A 19125-nucleotide genomic window follows, 5' to 3' on the forward strand; every position below is an offset into this window, starting at 1 on the left:
CTGAAGAGAGCAATGGGAGACGGTTCTTTAGGGGCAGACCTCAGTTTTCAATCACAAGGACCTTAAGAAAGCCACCCAACACCTTGCAGAGATGCCAGACTAGTCCCCCCTTCTCATGACACTGCGCAACTTTTCCCCATGGCTCCCTAGCAGACTCCCAACCTTGTTCATCCCTCCTCATCCCCTGTGTCTGCCGCCACAGCCGGGGTTTGTTGTGGTGAGCCTCGCCTGCCCAAACCCACCTATGAGCTGACTGCTCCTCTTGGGTGGCTCGAGAAGCTCTAGCCACACCTGCAGGCTTCTCCAAAGCTTCAGGTGGGGCTGGGTAGATGACACACCACATCCATGGGTATCCCTGTTAGCCGTAATGGCTTGTACACGCATAAACTTCTGAGACTCTCTGAAATCCTGCTTTACAGACCCTGCACCATTCTTTGCCTGCCTCACATTGTCTCCACCGTGGAAGCTTCAGGATGTGTCATCAGAATGAAGCAAAGCAGCCAGCAAAGCCAGGCATAGGGAAGAGAGAAGGCGGCAGGCATGAAGAGGAGTGAGCAGGCTGATGGCTCCTGGCCACACTGGTAAGTGTGACGCCTGGAGATAGCTTCTTTGATGACTTGTACAAAAGAATTGTCACAAAGGGCATTGGTGGGAAAGGACAGGCAAGTCACTGAAGAAGCAACTCTCGCATCACGGGTATAACTGTGTCTGTTCTGACCTACCGTAGCCTTCTTCAGACTCTGGTTTGCAAAGTCAACTGTTTCTTCCTCTAGCCTCCTGTGTGTTTCACCTGCACACAGTTACATACCCTCTGGTATCTCTCTAGCTCTCAAGGATGTGCTCGAAAATAAAGCAGGCAGCCGCATGCCCTAAGCTCAGGGACAGGTGCACACCCTCAGGCAGGACTTGCCGTAAGCACGGTTGGGCAATGCTGATGGGACTGAGGCCTGGCCTTGCGTCCCCGGCAAATTCACAGCTCCCTGCTGGCCCCCGCCTCCTGGGCTCCGAGGTCCCACCAAATCGCCCATCAGCCTTCACAAGAGTCATTTCCCAGAGGAGGAGACGGGGCCGCAGGGAGCTTTGGAGGTTGCCCATGCCGGGAGGATCAGCCCGTCATTTGTCTCCCTTCATCCTCAGTGTCAAAAGCTCAAAATAGCCCCGCTCTTGCAAGACTCCTGCGCGGGGTCATGCCTGGTTGTGTAGATGATACGCTTCCACTAATAGCGCTCGAAGACATTCCTCCGCGGGTAGGTTGCCTTCTATATCTCAGCGCAACGTGCTGCCACGTAGGAGCTGGACAACTGTGTTGTGTCCTAAGACGGCAGATGCTATTCTTACCCCAGAGAGACTTGCTCCGGCACAGCTCCTTTCTCAGCTGAAATGTTAAAAATCAGAAGCAGGCCCGAGCGTGCTCTCCCTGGCAGGAGTATAAATCAAGAGTGGCCCCTTTGAAGTCCGTGCAACGACGCTGTGCCAACCCAGTGCCTGGGTGCTCGCCATGCCCTCCTGGGATGTGCTGTCCCATGGGGAACACAGCAGCTGCCCAGGTACTTCCAGCAGTCAGCTGGGGCTCAGTTTGAGGTGGTTGAGGCCATCCCTTCTCGTGTAAGCCAACAAATGAAAAAGGCGGGCTGGGCTGTAGTTCTGGAAGGGCACGATTTTACAGCTGCCTCCCCCCTGTGTCCCTGTCTGGGTGAGGATGAAGGCAGAGGCAGGGCTTGTTCCAACGTTCAGCAGCATTGCAGAAGGCCATGTCCCTTTGCTCAGGCTGTGCTTTCACAGCACTCACTGAGGGAAGGTAGTAGGGCTGTACACCAGAGATCCCTCAAGGCCCGCTGGAGTATCAGGGCTGCAGGAGAACCGCTGGCCAGGCCGGTGGCTATCGCGTGATGGTTGTGGAGAGCCAGCTCTGCCTGCAGCCTGACTCCTCTAGCCCTTTGGAGAGCTCAGAAAAGCCGGCATCACTGCCTGGTACAGTCACCACAGGCAATCAGGCAGAGGAAACCAAGGCCCGGAGACATCAGCTGGGACGGTGGCTGTGCCTTTCACCTCGCCACTCGCACTGTTGTTCAGAGGACACAGGCCCCATCAGCTTTATTCTCAGCTTGGGGCTTGTCACCTGCCACCAAAGGTACAGACAAGTTCTTTTAGGGGTCCTTGGCAGAAAGATGACGGCATTATTACCAGGGGTCGGGAGCAGGGGGTACCGGTCACAGGGCTCCAGCAGGCTCCTGTCAGTCACAGGGAGCTCAGCCAGGCAGCAGCCGACCGGGCCCACTGCTCAAGGCACCCATTGCCAGGGGGTGGCAGCATGGAGCCATCGGGGGGACCCTCCTCTGGGTGGCTGACCCGGTACAGACCAGTAGCTAAGTCTCACTCGAAAATGGGTGTTTTTAAAGCTGCTGAAACTTCCTGGCCCACGTATTATGATCGAATCACACCAACTGAGGTAAAATCCAACCAGGTGGGTCAGCCAGGTTCATGTGTTCACCACTGGGACAGAACAAAGACAGGTGGAATGGGCCAAAGAAGGCCTGGAGAGGTTAGGGTCACCAGTGCTGAAAGAAAAGACCCTGAGCTGACAGAAGCAGCCACTGGTGTTGTGTCTTTTGGGAAGGGGGGCATCCAAGCACTTTGGCAGGGCGGAATGGGATCAGGCTTAAAAGTAGCTCTGGAAAATTGGAGAAAATGTCTCTAATGGGCAGAAGGAAATTTAATGAAGAGAAACAAAGTACTTTGGGAGGACGAAATCAGAGAAATGCACGGGGTTTGTCGTCTGAGCCAGGGAGAAAAGGAGTTGGGGGCACAAGTTTATACACCCTCAACAATGTCAAACAGTTGCAAAAACGGTATATCTAATTATTGCAAATGTCAGTATAAGTACTCTTTCTATGGTGGCAGGGTATGAATGTTTGCTTTCCTCAGCAATGGGTTACCTTAGCGATACTCTACAGTACTTTGAATAAAGCACATTTTGTAGAACTCTTGTGAAAAAAGAAAAATCCTTCTGTAGAGTAAGGAGGACAGCGGCCAGAATGACAAGCACAAAGAATATGACTTAGAAAAAGGTATGGACAGAACGTCATTTTTAAAGTCAAGAGACGAGGAAAGTAAAGACCGGGTGTGGGAGTATGAAAATAATTTTGTCAAATTAAGAAGGCTTTCATTAAGAGACTTAGAGGGTTATATCGCGAGGAGTATTACAGTTTAATTTGAAGTAAAAAGGATTTGGAGAAAATATTAAGGAAATACTTGAATGAGAAAAACTGTATGGTAGAACAGCACATCTATAATATTGCATGATCTCCTTTAGCCTGTGCTTTTAAGGATCTGTTTTAGACAAGCATCTCCCAAGGACTGTCTAGGTATGGATGGTATCACGTGCACTTTTACAGAAAAACAGCAAGTATATCAATAGCTTTCTTGCAAGTGAAACTGTCATGACCACCATGTCTATTTCTATGTTTACATTTCATAGTCAGCTACGGATCCTGCCTGGAACAGTTGCTATAATTTCTGAGAAGGTGCATATATCCCACTTTGCCTCATAATACCCAGCAAAATTGTGTAGACGTGTTAATGTCTGAACTATGATTTTTATCTATTGAAATCTTCTTTTTCCAGTTGGAAAGAGTTCCCATTTTAGGGTTCTGTTTATTTGCTTCCCTGAACAACAAGGTCAGTTTGGGGAATACATTCTAAGGTATAGAAAAACATTGATTTTTCAAAATTGACAAATAAATAATTTGCCCTTAATTTAAGAAACACTGTACATACCATTTCAAAATGAGAACTCTTGTTATATTTATGGACCTATCATGAGACTGTTTTTTCAGAATTCTTTAACTTGTAAAAAAATGCCTCTCTAGTGGTGCAATATGAACTACAGCAATGTGCTAGCCTAAACAAGATACATCACATACAGCTAGAACCTACAGAAAAAAAAAAAAAATCACATTCTCAGGTTTTCTTTCATGCTGAACTAACAGTACTATTCACTTGAGGAGGCCATAAATGGTGATAAATTACCAGGGTCCAAATAGCTTACCAAGGGGAGGGAGACCAAAGATTCCTTCCTCTTGGATATTTATTGCCATGACTGCAGAATGATAGCCTTTTGCATTGACACACTGTTTGTGGAGTTGGGCTGCCTGTCAGCTGACAAGCGCTAACCGATCATGGGGAAAACACTGCTCCAAAGTGGCCATAAAGGACCATCTCGGAGAGAAAGTTTAAAATAGATACAGTGCCTATGTTCCAACAGAACTGCTGCCCCACTGCAAAGGATCTCAGATCTGTGAACTCCTGGACTAGCGGGACATCGGTATCTCCTGAGCTAACTGTTCCAGTTACAGAATTTTTTGAAAGCATTCTGTATTAAAGGAAGAAACTCCTTGACAAAGAGTTTGAGGAAATAAAATTAAATTCAACAGACGAATTCTCCATGAATTTACCAATGAATCTGCCATACACCCAGGAAAAGGGCCTACAAAGAGGTCCTTTCTTTCTCCCCTTTCTACATGCATTAGTTCCCTTGAATTCAGAGTTTCAACACAGATGGGACTGCGGACAACATACATACGTTGGGGCACTAAGAGGTGAAATCCAGGCTTAGCAAATATATGAGGCAGGCAGCAGTGCAGTCAAGAGTCAGCTCTACTCTGAGACCTTGCACCCTGCAAGACAGTGTCCACCTGGAGGCACCTCTCAGGGAGCAGCAGGCACTTTGAGAGACCTGAGGGACTGATTTGCAAGGAAGGCAACATACTCCTGTGTCAGTGTGCAGGGCCTCATCTGCACTAGGCAATCTGCTGAGAAAGGGCACCACACAGGTGCTTGGAAGCATGTGACTATCGAAAGGCTAAGATGAGGAATCAATGGCCCTGCCAACTCCACCGCACACCTAGTAGAGCAGCCTAAAGAGAGCCACTGCAGCACTTCTTTTGACAGCTGTGATCTGGCTGGACCTTCATAGTGCAGGTACCAGGAGAGGCCCAGGGCTCTGGATCACCCTCACTCATCCTAGGATGACCATGAGATCCAGCCTCCACAGATGGGGACCTCCTAGACTCTTAGGCCAGCAAGGGCGACAGAGAAAGCCCTTTACAGCCTAAACTGTAGACAAGTCATTCCCATGGTCTACCTTTATGCTGGCTCAAAACACACAAGTAACCACAATATTCTTCCCCATGAAGTGAATGTGAAAAAGGCATGGTGAACTCAAGCAAAGCCCACCTAGACCTTCACTGTTCAAACACAAAAGAAGAGCAGGGCTACAGTGGGAAGAAGAAATCCTGCCCCTCGTCTCCCTCGTCTGCCTCTCCTGTCCTGAGGTTTCCTCTTGCAGAGGAAGCCTGGGGCTGGGGCGAGAGCAATCACGCATCAGCTTCCCCTTTCCCTCTGGGACATGTCAGCAGGATCAGCTCCCTGGGAGACATGGCTGCTGTGAGAGGCAGGGTCAGTCACTAGCACACACTTGAAACACAGGCTGTCTCTCCCTCAGTGAGTAGAGCGGCATGATAGGAGATCAGTGGGGCAGAACAGCAAGTGCTGAGCACCTGGCACCTGGACTAGATGGGTTTCAGGGGGAAAGGGTGGGAGTCCCAGGAGCTGAGTGCCTGTCTGAGGCACATTAGATGTGCCCCTGGAGCACACCTGTCACGCAAACCAAAGTGTAGGACAAGAGGGAGATTTGCCTCAATAGCATTTTCCTGTTTGACACTAAGCACTAATGAAGACATGCTCAGAGACTCCCTGTGGAATTAATGCGGATTGCACCATGGCAGCATGTGGGGACCCCAGGTGAGGAAGGGGCTGGGTGACACCCACCCCCAAAGACGCTGCCCCTGTCCCAAAGGGGACGGTCCAGTCTGGGAGTCTCTGTGCAGCCGAGGCTGCAGGCACAGAAGTGCCCTCTGGCTGTGGTGCCCTAAAATCCTCTCCTTCCTCTGCCTGACAGGGCTGAAGTCTTTCCTCTACTTCTGCCCCGGCCTGTGGCAATGAGCTCTCCTCAACTGCAAGAGGAGGGGGCTTTGGAAGGCCAAGAACAGATACTTGCCTTGTTTAGGTCAGCTGCGCTTCATGCCCTTGGCTCTACGGATCCCCTCTCCAAGGAGGAGTCTGTGGCCAGAATGTGACATTTCCTTCATGATACAGCTACTGAGAGGGTAACAGGCTGTCTGAGCATGAGCCTGCCAGAGGCCTGGGTCTCCAGGGCCAAAGGTCTATGGGATAAAATCCACAATGGTCAGTAAAGAGCACTTGGGCATCCCATCCTGGGATCTCTGTTGGTTTTTAAAGCAGGGGTATTCAGTGCCACATTTGGGAACTGCACCATATAGCTGCCATATGAGGTGCCATTTTAACCACACTGTGACTATCATGACTACCTACTGTGGTTACCTCGTATGGCTGTTATATTGTAGACTTATGAAGGGCCTGAGAGCTTGTGGGAGAGGGGCATCCAAGCCCCTCTTGGGATTGGAAGCATGTGAAGGCAGGGTGAAATAGGATCAGAATTAGAAGTAGCTCTGGGAAATGGGAGAAATTATCTCAATTTTTGAGATGGAAATTTAATGAAGAGAAACAAAGTACTTTGGGGAAGATTAGATGAGAGACAAATGCATGGTTTATGGCTGTTGAACTAAGGAGGAAAGGAATTGGGGATTGTAACATATCACAAGTTAACACTGAAAAAAAGGACATTTTGATATTTTTGAAGGTTTCTAGGCAATTTTTTGGCTGTATTGGTGTTTGGATGTTATTGTTGCAGACCTAGAAAGTTTCTGTAATAGGAAATAAGTCACATTTCAGTGGGTTGGATTGGTAATTATGTGAATAAGAAAAACAGTACCTTTAATTTGGAAAATATATTTTGAACAAAATAAAATCATAAAAATATTTACCATAGATTAGAAATACCTTAAATATATGATCTGCCTTACTTGCAAATTATCATATTCCTTAGGATTTTAAACTCTCATCACTCTTATAGGATGTTTTATTGCGCAGGGTTTTTTTAGGATCCTTGCAATTTGCTGTAATTTTCAATCTGAACTAATCATCTCAGTCAAGTTGTGCTCTTCCTAAAGCCATCTTTAGATAGATTATTCTAGCCCTACATATTGTCCTGTGCTTGAATTACAGTGCAGCTTTATTGAGGATCCAATATATTACATTATTAAGACACATGTAGAACACTGGTGAGAAACTAAAGTTTTCTTTTTCTTGACTTGTGATTATCTACTATGTGTGGAGGTCAGGGGTTGCTTTGCACTGATGCACTATTTTTAGAGTTAAGCTGTCATCTGATCAGTACTAGTGCAAAGGTCCTGAAAAAAATGTTGGTCCATAATGGCCATAAAGAAAGACCTCTCAGAGAAAAGTTTAAAATAGACACAGTTAGTGGGCTCAAATAGGGCTTCTGTCCCATACGGATGGCAGGGGATTGTCAGGGGATCTCTGGAGCACAAAAGCAGTGTTCCAGTAATAGCAGCACAAATGGCTGAAAACATTTCCCGTCAGAAACTCTTTGTTAGTGAAGTAAAATTCAACAGTTAACACTGTGAGCTCCTCATCACACCCCAGGCAAGGAGGAAATCACCTAGCACCTAAGCTTTGCTGCTCAGGTGTCATGACAGTGCTCTTACACCCCCCACAGAATAGGCATCCCCCCAGCCCCACCATGCCAGTAACACAGCCCCAACATCAGCAGGGTACTGCTGGGAGAAATACAGTTTAGCACACGTGAAGGCTTTGGAATTGGAGCCCAAAGACATAAAGTCGAACCTTAGTTAACATGTGAGTCGGACAGCAGCGTGGGGTCATGGGATGGCTCTTCTCTGAGAGCCTACAAGGCACCCTGCTTCAGGAATATATGGCCAACTGGAGGGATTTCTCAGGGAGCTGGAGACTGGTCTGTGCTGCCTGACATGGCAGTGACCAAATGAAGTGGTCATTGCACTTTTAGCTAATTAGGCTAATATTAAAATAGGCTAATTTTGCATGAACACCAATATATCCTGTCCTCCAGTGAGAGGTGTTATGTTATTATTCTCCAAACTGAAAACAAGTTTTGAGAATCCTTTTTTTTCAATGTAAATAATGAATATGGGAATTACCAATAGAAAACATCTCACATGATATCAATACTGCAAACTCTTTCTGCACTTAAGAATGCCTTGTGTAATTTAAGCAGTTTTAGTGTTCAGAAGTCTTTCTTGTTTTATGAAGAAAGCAGGTAAAAATTTTGGATAAAATTGTAACATTCACTTAAAGCAACAAAAAGCTAGTTGTGAAAATATAAACAAATCTATCTCCATAGTGTAACCTCTCCCTGCTTCTCTCACAGGTGTACTGTCAACAGAGAAACAAGCCAATTAATCAAGTGTCTGGTAATTTTAGTTTATATTGCTGTCCTCATTTCTTCTCCTTTCATGTCATCCTCCAACTCCTTTTGCCTTCTCCTTCCCCTTCCATTGCTGTCAGAGCCTGTCCACCCCACTCACCTGTTCTGTAACTGAAGCTGTTCGGCTGCTTTGGCGTCTGATGGAAAGGGCATCCTGAATGTCACCTCCTCGGCCAGGACCTACAGCTCACATATCTTTCTCTGACATTTGCTGCGGAGATAGGAGGAATTTGAGTAACCATAGAAATCTCATGCACACTCAAGAGCTGTTCCTCTTTAAATCTAAAAGTGCTATGTGTTAACTGTCTCTAATCTCTAGCTGATTTTGCCCTCCCTCTTCACTTTTCTTTGCAAGACTGTTACTTTTACTCAGTGGCAGCTACTTAGGTGTCATCAGAGCAAAGTAAAGACATTTCTGGGTTTAAAATCTACTGTTGAAACTTCCCAAGTAAAAGTCGCTTCTTTTTTCTCTGCTGTGAGGTCAAATAATAACTGTATCAAGCATTGCAGAAATTAGTCTCCAAACAAAGGAACAGGATCAGAAGATAGCAAGGCCATCTCAGTCCATTCATAGCTAGCCTGAGATACAAGTAGGTTCTGAACAGCAACAGACACAAAGGTGAGCTCACTTGTGTTTTGTCTTTGCAATAGCCAAACCAGTAACTGGCCCAACGTACCTTACATATTACCAGGTTAGTTAGTCTTTTATTTCTTAGGTTCATCACTGGCTTTTCCCTAGAAATAATCCTCAACTCCTTTGCTACTCCATCCTTTTTAGCACTGCTCATCTGGGATGATAGTTCAAATCCCTGAAGGATGCGTCTTACCCAGATAAACGACAAACAATTACCCAGACTAGATACACTATGCCAGGAACAGAGAAAGCGCTCACTATATTCCATTTAATTCAACAGAATGCCCACCTTTCAGTAGAATAAAAAGAACTTTTTATGTGAAAAGTGTCCTTACCATCTCCAGCATCCAGTGCCCAGCCACATCTTAGCAGAAGTGTCAGAATGAGAAGCTTTGCACCAGAGAATTAGTGTTCCGGCATTTCTCCTTGTCTCATGCCAGCATTCCTGAGAGGTCTTATGTTACCCAGGGATCTTCAGTATGAAGCTACACATTCCTTATCAGTCTGCTCATTAAGGATCCAGAGGCACAAAGAACCCTCTTGGCATGTTTTATAAATATTAACAGCATAGCTGAGAACAGCATTTGCAAGCTGCAAATCCCATCAGGAATTTTCTTCAAGATTAGTGTAAAAACTAACACTAAGCAGTAAAAAATACTGAATATCTTTCATTTTTAACAAGAAACTTGGGTGTTTATCTTCGTGTTTTGTAAGCAATTCAGCATTATGAGACAACATATTTTGTTGCATGTTGATAGTTTGATTCCTTTAGCTAAAGACTTGTCATATCCTAGCACTCTCATTCCCAAGATAAATTATTCTAGTAACCCTCTGGGTGTTAAGTCCATTTCCTAAATCCATGTGTTAAATAACCTATTTTGGCAACAAGAAGAAATGTGTATGTATTCCAGCTGTAGCATTTGGATTAGTTATTTTTCTGGGTTCAGTCTACTGAAACTAAGCTATTTCTATAACCAGTATGGAGAGAATGATTTAAAACATTCAAATCTTGAGAGTTTTTGCTTTACTTACATAGAGAGGCTTTAGATCTGAAAGTGCTTGGGACACAAAGGAATTGTATAGAAAGTTTGGAGAAAGGGTATTTTGTGCTATGAAGTATGGATTTCTCAAGGAAACTTCTCATACATCTCATCTCAATCTATTCACACATCACCTGGAAATCACTTGATTTTCTGGACAGATGAACAGTATTTTGTCAAGAGCCAGTGACCGAACCCTGTGTTTTACCCTGTTCACAGAAGAGAATGAAACATTAGTTGATCTGCGGAGAACTCCTGGACTATCCACCTTTAGAGGAAGTGTGATCCCGAGTAAAGCAAGAGGGACGTGTAAAATTTAACTCCAGGATCTCTGGTCATAATGGAAGCTGATCATCCCTCTGTGTAGAACAGAACAGTACTGTATGCTTTTGTCTTGCTATTTATTGAAAGCATTCTTGGTTAATGTCTTACACTGAATCCTAGGCCTCTTGTTTCCTTCAGTGGAAATCAAATAACCTTCTCAAGTGGTAAGTTCCTGCCTAACAGAACTGCAGTGCAGGATGGCCACTTTGGGGTCTAAAAATAATCATAGGATATGATGAAGAAAGAACAACAGATGATGTTTCAGTTAGATGTCTTTGAAAGGTCTCACAGAGAGTGAATAGCCTAAAGGTTTTACTTATGAAGTCTGATTGTACTGCCCACTTTTGTGTTTGATTTCTGGAGGCTACAGGCTGTATGTGACTATAATGTATTGCCAAAAACTTGGAACTGATGAAATATCAGGATGCCCATTGAAAAGCTGATATATTGCTATCCTCAGCTTAACAATAGGTTTTGATTAGTTCTCTTCAGCCCTGCAATCAATGGAATGGTATTTTGTTAAAAGTCTGTGGCTGGGGAGGAGATGGGAAAACCTTGCCCTGCCTGCCTCACTGTGGGTCGGGTGAAGTCTTCTGAAGGGAATACTGGACCTTGCTGATAGGAGTTAAACAGGACAGGAAGGTGAGAGGTAACTTCCAGAGTGAAGGGGAGAACAGAGATGCAAGAAAGACATCTGAACATAGGGGCCTGCAGCAGACTGCTCAGAATAGCAGGGAACAGGCACACAGTCAGGTCTCAAAAGTACCAGCTAGAAGGATGTCCAGCAGACTGGAAAGGTTTCCAGAGCTTGCTGAACCCAGACAACTAAAAATTCCAGAGCTGAAGCCAATACTGGAGAAGAGGACCTGCTCCAGAGGGACAGAAAGGGCAGGGAGAATTTTTTATTGTACGCTTTCTTACTCTGATTTTTTTTCTAACTTTTTTTTTTTTTTTATGAAAGACCTTGGCCTCTCATCTGTAACTGTTGGCCTAACCAGGTTCTTCTTCCAGCTCCCAGGTCCTTTCTCTTCTGAGCGTAGCAGAGGTTCTGTCAGAGGTACTCTGACACTTCAGCAAAACTTAAAAGTTATTATTTGATTATACTGTTTTAGTAAAAGGGACAAGATACAGTCATAAATTTATGCTGACATGTCTAGGGAAGAACTGCAGTTAGCCTGTGAAAAGAAGCAACATCCTAACATGAAAGGCATCAGTAAAGATCAGCTGTTACAATTTTTTAGTGATAAACTTTCCAGTGTTGTTTTCCATAAGCATATATTAGAACACTAATATATTTCAAGCACTCTTAGCAAAGGAATTTAACAGTATTAGACACAGACCTTATACTTACTGTGTACTTCTGCTATGGAAACCTAGCTGTTTCCTGCGATGGGCACATGTGAATAGTATGAGTACGAAATACGGGTGTCCAGTGACACCACAGGCAGTCCAGACACAGCTCCTTCTCTAACATGGCTCTCCAGAGGAGAAGTGGGGAGGGAATGAATTGTGAGCTGCCAAACGACAGTGCCCCATGCTGTTCGGAAGACAGGGCTGTTCTGGCATTGCTTCACCCAGATCTGCCATTCAAGTCCACTGTGGGAAGATGAAGGGATGTAGGATTTCTGTCGTGTGTCAGCAGGAACCAGGCCTAAATCAAACTGTTTGGAGTGAGAGGAGAGGAAGTTACTCCTTGGGAGCAAAGAGCTGGGCAGGCAAAATGCCTTTTTCCCTTCATTATGCTCTACCTCAGCTTTTCCACTCCTTCCTCTGTCTGGATCTGATGCCTTCCTACCCAGCCAGGCAGGTCTGTTGTCCCTAGGGACAGCTGTCACCTGCAATGAACATCTGCAGGGGAGGTCTTCTTTGATATAGATGTCCCAACATCACACTTGAAGCCATCTTGGAGCCCTAGAGCTGCACCTGAGTAGCCCAGTGCAGAAGGCAGCCACTTGCACCTTCAGCAGGATTTTCTGGAAATTGTGTTATTCTGATAGTGGCAGCTTTTTTTGTTGAAAACAGTGTGATGAGATGTTTCTTACTGACTTCTGCTTGACATTTCCAACCACACAAAGTGTATGACAGCCTTCCACACACACACTGTCTGAATATGATTCTGTTTGTATACATATAGGACAATGAATGTAGCTATGGCCCGTTAAGAAAGCATCACTGGCTGCATTTGCTCTGCAGAAAGCTCTTGCGCCCTAGCCTTTCAGTGAGGGAGTCACAGAGAAACATTGAAATGAGAAAATGTTATGCAGAAAGCCAGTGGAAAAATGACATTTCACAGAAAGACAGACTGAGTTTCAGCAAGGATTTCTCATTTCCCTGAACTGCTTTTTGACTTCATTGCAATGAAGTTAGGTGCCAGGACAAGTTCTCACCAGGTGGGACTGCACAGACTGCACTGCACTCCCACATGTCATTAATACAGAACACACTGCACTCTGAAGCGTTGTGTGTGTAAGAAGTGTGAGACTGCAGCAGTCTTGCAAATCTACATGAAAGGGGACAGGATTTCATCACGATTCTCAACTTTCATCTCCAAAGGACACAGCTTCTCTTGGGATTTTTGCTTTATGAGACTGAAAAACAAATGTTAAAGAGAAGTGTTAATCAGCAATTAAAGAACACACCGCTCTATTCTGAAATGAATGATGCTGTAATGAGTTTGCCTCTTGGATTCCTATAGGTGTGACAGATGACATTAGTTCAAGCCCTTTCCATTCCAGCAAAACCATTGCTGCATCACCTCCTCATATACAACACACCCACATCACTGCATCTTCTCTCTCCACTGCCTGTCCCTCCATAGAGGGTCCCCATGCATTTCTTCTTCCTCTCTTTACATCCCCTATCCTGCATTACCCCATCTCAGTTTCCCCACTGAGCAGTGCCTCTCATTCTTCTTGCCCTGACTCACCTGACCACAACCTGTCCTTGGTAGGATGTCCGTTGCACTGCACGCCAGCCCCTTCCCTGCCCACACACAGGGTGGGACAGGCACACATGCACTGCACCTCTGCTCTCCCAGCTGCACATGTGCTTAGTTCATGTAGGCCCATGGTGTGTCAGAGAGCAGCACATCCATGCAGACATTCCTGGTCCTCCCAGGCCCTGGGCACCTCCCAGTTCCTGGTCAGGGTATCAGGGACCCCGATCACCTGAGGAGGAGCAGCTGAAGTGACCAGGCACAGGAGATGCTGCTATCTGAGTAGGCACCTGAGCCTGCTCTCCAGGCCATTGACTCACAGGAGGAGGTTTCCTACCGGAGCAGAACCTGAGCAGCTCTGAGCTCTCTCCAGCCTCCCAGGGCTCACTAGCAGGGGTTGTTTGTTTTATCCTGTGAGCTTCACGCTGAGAGGGAGATAAGTAGGTCACTTGGAGTCATGCTTTTAATCTTCATCTAGTGGCAGTAGTAATGTACTTATCTATACCCAATTTCACCCTGCAATGCATCTTGTTATCCCCCTGAATCTCTTTCTACCTGCATCTTTCCCATGCCATGCCACTGTGTAAGCAGTAAGATCTTGCAAGGCATAGATCAGGACATGTTCATCATATAAGTACAACCAGTTTTATGTTGGAATCTACTAATGCTTATTGACTTGAATGAATTCTCTCCAAAGATACAGTCAGTAAGAAATAAATGGCATAGCAGCCAATCTTCAGGAAAAGTTACATGACAGAACTCGGGAGTCACGATTTCTCAGTACAAGGCATGATGCTACCTAACTTTTGGAGGTTCCTTTATGACTGGAGTGAATCTATAAATAGAACTTCCTAATCTACTTCCCACTGAGCGGACACCCTAGTAGATAAACAAATCTCCCCAAGACATGTCTGACATTGTTGGGACTGTACTGGGAAACCTAATGAAGAAGTGGAAGCTAATGAGACTGCCAAAGGTATTTGATGAGCATATAAAAATTATATATTGCACAGAATTTCACTGCTGCACCATAATGAAAGAAGAAATGAGACCTCACAATATACTCTCTACTGTACTGGTATTCATCGGCTGCCACAGGGCAACCTGTTTATAGTAAGATTTAACCTAGAGAAGATGCAAAGACCTTCCTAGCTGAATGTAAGAAATCAACAGTGTTCCTCTTCAATCACTTCTTTCAAGTTGTAAAACAGAATGGATGAGTACTATTTAAAGATCTGGGGCCTGTGATCACTCTTTTCCTAGGTTTATTTTTGGCAGGAGGTTCTGACACCTGAACAAGGGCCATGAGGTTTCTTCCACTAATGGTCACATTGAAACTCATGGATAAAAGTAATGAAGAACATATCACACTTGCAGGCTGTGAAATTTCCTTCCACACTGGAATGTTATAAATGCGAGTCTCCAGTTCACAATGCAAATCTAATAGTAAAACTCGTTATGAGATTCTGCCTGGCTGTAGGCTGGAAATCTGTGTCTATGTACATATTTTCACTTTGACTGTGATGTGTTGCTGAATATTGTCTCTCTCTCTGTCTGCTAACACAGAGCCTGATGGAGGAGAAGTCATATTTTAAGGACTGGCAGAGAGTAAGGCAGCTGCCTGATCTCTTTCTCAAGATGGTTCTATTTTCAGCATGCCTGAGTTTCTCCTTCTCCATTGGAAATGTCAGCACTCCAGCACCTTGCCCACGCTGCATTGCTGAGCAGGACATTCTGTATCCAGGGACTGCTCTCACTCTGCCTCTTTTCTTCTTGATTGTGCTGTGCTTTGCTTTCAGGTGCAGTGGAGTCCAGCCTTGCAGAGACAATAACAGGACTGGGAGAAAGTTAGTGGTGGGCAGGATCTATTTAATTTTTCTTTTTGCATTAAGGCATTGTTGCTCCTTTCAGCAGATCCTTTACCAAGAGCTAGCATTCAAATAGCTGCCCTTCATGATATACTGTAAATATTTCAGAAAGACAGCAAAGCAAATACTTGTGTAGCCAAGAAGCTTTTCACAAACACTCATATGAGTGGCTAGATGATTAAACACTATGATTTTCTTTGCAGGAGTTTCCTGTCCTATGGAACATGGGCTTTCAAGGGTAGGCTGCCTGCAAGCTTTCATTAATATCATTATTAGTCTCTAGAAAGAACCGTTAGAGGATATGGTTACAAATGATAATCATACACAGACATTCTCACTGGCAAAGACGCAATGAACTTTTTTCCTCTTAGTCTCTTTTACATGTATTGTCTTCTGATCTCTTTTCCTTTTGCAACATCTTCAAATCTAATCCAAGTGGCAAAGGTCTTTCCCTTCTAAACCTGTACTAGGAATTCATGCCTATCTTGTGATCAACATCACATGCTCTGTCACAGCTGCCATCGCTATCAATCATTTTTTCTTACTTAAAATATATGCATTTTAATAGCATCTGTAGAAAAGCAGGGAATTTTTGGTTGATGAGAATTGGAAATGTATGATATTACAGTTTTCAAATGAAATGTTGAATGTTAAATATGTCTTATTTTTCTTCACGCTTAGCAAAAAGTTTTAATTCTTGTTGGCTCCAGCAGGACTTACTGAATTTACTGTCATTCATTTTATTGGCACTGAATTGTTTAATGCCAAGCACTGAGCAGTTTACTGTTCAACCCTTTTGAACACCTATATCCTTGATGGGCCTGATAATTTAGCAATCACCTTAATTGTACAACCCACCTAACAGAAAAACAGACAAGTGCACTAGATGTAGTCTGCAAGGACAGCTCAAAGGTGGGTACACTTTTGAAGAAACTTTGTAATTAGAATTTTAAGGAAAGAGACAAAACCCTAAGTCTGCAACCACATGATGAATTTTGCTAACTTTTAGGAATCTCCTTAAATGTGATTTAATACTAATTTCTTGCCATGATGTTTTAAACTCTCAGTTATAAAGCAAAGCTTGAGAGAACAAATAGTAAAATGAGCTCAGCTGAAAGTTGAGCTCCCACTTAACAACAGCTTGTTCCTTTTTGACCACTACTCTGCACCCATATGTACAATGCACACTACTAGCAATTGGTTCCAGAGACTTCTGTCGATGTAGGACCTATGAAGGTTCTTAAACACTTTATTTTAACACCTTTCTAGATCTGCTTATGAGGGTAGTCCATTTACTAGATGGACACATCTAAGCCAGCCCAGCTCTTGTGGAAATCTTCCAGGGCTCCCATGCAAGCAAGGTTCCTTTGTTTCCTAATCAGACGATTATAGGCCTTGTTTGCCTGTGAGGGTGGAGTTCACCACCTGTAATCCCAGAGCAAGGAAAACAGACAGGAAATATCCACTTTTTGGGGTATGTGTCAGGAACACAATATCTCAGTGAATTCCTGAAAAATTCTGTCAAGACACAGATGAAAGGGCTGAAGAATTTGCGGACGTGTTCATATCAAATCATTCAAGCAGATGTCAGATGCCCTTACACCACTCTATGTCTGGTTAGTTCCTTAGTCTTATGCTGAAGTTACAGCCATCTCACTCAATGCACGTTCAACTTCTAATGCTCATGATAAGTTTAAACCACAAATCAAATGGATTTTTTTTTTTTTTTCAGCACCTAGTTGCCAGACAATTTAGATGCACGCAGTGTGAAGTTCCCACAGGACGCAAAATAGCAACTGTGATCCATGAGTCTTCTGCTCACAACCAACTACAATCCCTGGAAATATGCTCTTATATACTAGTAATTGTTCCAACACTGCTCAAGTCCTTCCTGCAGGAGATAAGAGACATTCTCCTTGCTTGTAGAGGGACTGAAAAGGATCTTTCTACATGCCTCCTTTCTTCCTCAGTAATACTTCTTAGATATTTTTAGAGCAAAAACTCACATTAAAAAAACCCAAACTCATTTCAATTGAGTTTTCCGCCTCTGGCATGCATGTATCCATTTTCAATTATTCTTCTTTTGCTGATTATCTCCTATCTAGGCAAAACATGGACAGCCTTGCTCTCTTCATTTTAAGTAAAAAATGCATAGTGAAACCCTCATAGCCATACTTTATAGAGAATGAGATTAAGCTCACTCATAAAGAAGAAACACTACTTCTTTTCAGGAAACTTAGGAACCAAGCTGTATGTCTGCAAATTCCTAACTGTCTGCTTGGAACTCTGATATACTACCTTATTTTAGGGCTAGCCTTTCTGAACTTCTTCTGCAAGCTAAGGCAGGATGTGAAAGTAACAACATTAATTGGTCCAAGTTGTAGTACTGTCATTAACGGAGTCGATGTCTCCAAAAGGCTACTGAAGGTTTTGGATCTGCTTATGCACAGCTCCAGGAAAGCGAACGATGAAGTCTCAGCACTCCCCATTTGACAGCTTGGATTTTAAAACATGTCTGTTCATTCTCTGTGGGCTACTCCGCTTAACCAAGTAGACCAAGTTAGTTGCATGGTCCTTCCTTTTAGTCCTGTAGAGATATTAGTGCCTGTTATCTTATACTGTCTTTGGTACTTCATAGCCCTACTGACTAGCTGATCTAAAAACTCCGTTTGATGACCAACTGTGTTGTTCAGGCAGTGGGGGAGGAGTTATGGAGATGGGCAAGTGAGGAATAATTCCTCTTCTTCCATTTTATGGGCTGTCTCATATAGGAAATGTTACCACTGTCTGAGTGTAAGAGCACTTTCAAAAAATATTTTAGTTTCTAACACTGGGCTTGTGTGGGCAGGCAGGTGCTACACCCAAGCCCTCCATCTTAAAAGCACTGCTGAGTGACTGTCAACACCTGGAGACACCACAACTCACTGTCCGCTTCCCTTTCAAACTAGACCTTCCCATAGACTGCATGCCCAGAGCTGCCTGGCCATGTGCCTCACTCCTGCCTGTTACAGAGCTGGGCCCACGTCCTAGACAACACAACAGCAAAAACCCAGAAGAGCTCTACTGAGAAGACTGGCTTTCTCATTGACCACTGGGAAGTCAAAGATTTTCAGTCCCCAACCTGAGGGAAGAAAACCCCCAGCTCTTACGCCCTGGGAAAGGCCTCAGCCATCCCTTGCTCTCCTTGCATGGTCTTCTTAACCCCGGGTTCTGAGCTGCCAAGACCTTTCTGTCCCCTCCTCAGTCAGGACTGATAGCCACTGGGCTGCTGGACACCACGTGGCACCCCAGCACCCCAGGGACTCAGCTGCAAGAGCCCCTCAGAGTAACGCCTGCTGGCCCCATGCTGGGGAGTACAGTTGCGCTCTGGGTCCCGCTGGAGGGAGGTGCCCCCCCCAGGACCCCGTGGTGCCTGCTCCCCAGAGAGACAGGACTTCAGATGCACCCCTGTGCTCACCATTTCCCACTGGCTGGCTCTGGGCTCCTCCTGGGCAGGGTACAGGGTGTTTCCATCAGCCTCCCCATGCCCTGAGCATGGAGCTCCGCAGTGAGCTCTGGATTTGGGCTCCAACAAAGTGAGCACTGCAGTGCTGCAGCCCTCCTTGGAATGGGCTTTACAAGCACAGGACATTGCCTGATGCTGGATATTACATCAGATCCATGCACTGTTTTTCTAACTTTGCCCATGTGTTATCCACTGAGCTCTTTTAATAACCAAAATGCCAATGACCAGGGGAAGAATGTGTTTAAATCTCACAGGATTTAAAGCAGCTCAAGTAAGAGTTGTTACATATTTCCTCTGGCTGTACTCTGTAAATCAGGAATTTAATCTTTTTGCTCAGCTGAAAACACTTCCTTTTTTACAGACATGGGGATGCTGTGATTTTTAGCTGTTAAAATCAGAAGGCACCTTTTGT

The 19125-nt window shown here is 44.7% G+C and overlaps 1 long non-coding RNA gene across 4 annotated transcripts in view; it reads right to left on the minus strand.

Moving 5' to 3' along the window:
* LOC143167985 (uncharacterized) overlaps window positions 1-9425 on the minus strand; it is a 46744-nt gene extending 37319 nt beyond the window's left edge. For all 4 annotated transcript variants that reach the window (XR_012996648.1, XR_012996646.1, XR_012996647.1 and 1 more), the window contains exons 1-2: window positions 9377-9425; window positions 8508-8618 (exon numbers count right to left, since the gene is read on the minus strand). This is a non-coding gene — a long non-coding RNA (uncharacterized LOC143167985). The remainder of the gene's footprint in view (window positions 1-8507; window positions 8619-9376) is intronic.
* Window positions 9426-19125: the final 9700 nt, after the last annotated feature.

This window comes from Aptenodytes patagonicus, chromosome 16, assembly GCF_965638725.1.
Source record: "Aptenodytes patagonicus chromosome 16, bAptPat1.pri.cur, whole genome shotgun sequence".
In the NCBI taxonomy this organism is placed as follows: Eukaryota; Metazoa; Chordata; class Aves; order Sphenisciformes; family Spheniscidae; genus Aptenodytes; species Aptenodytes patagonicus.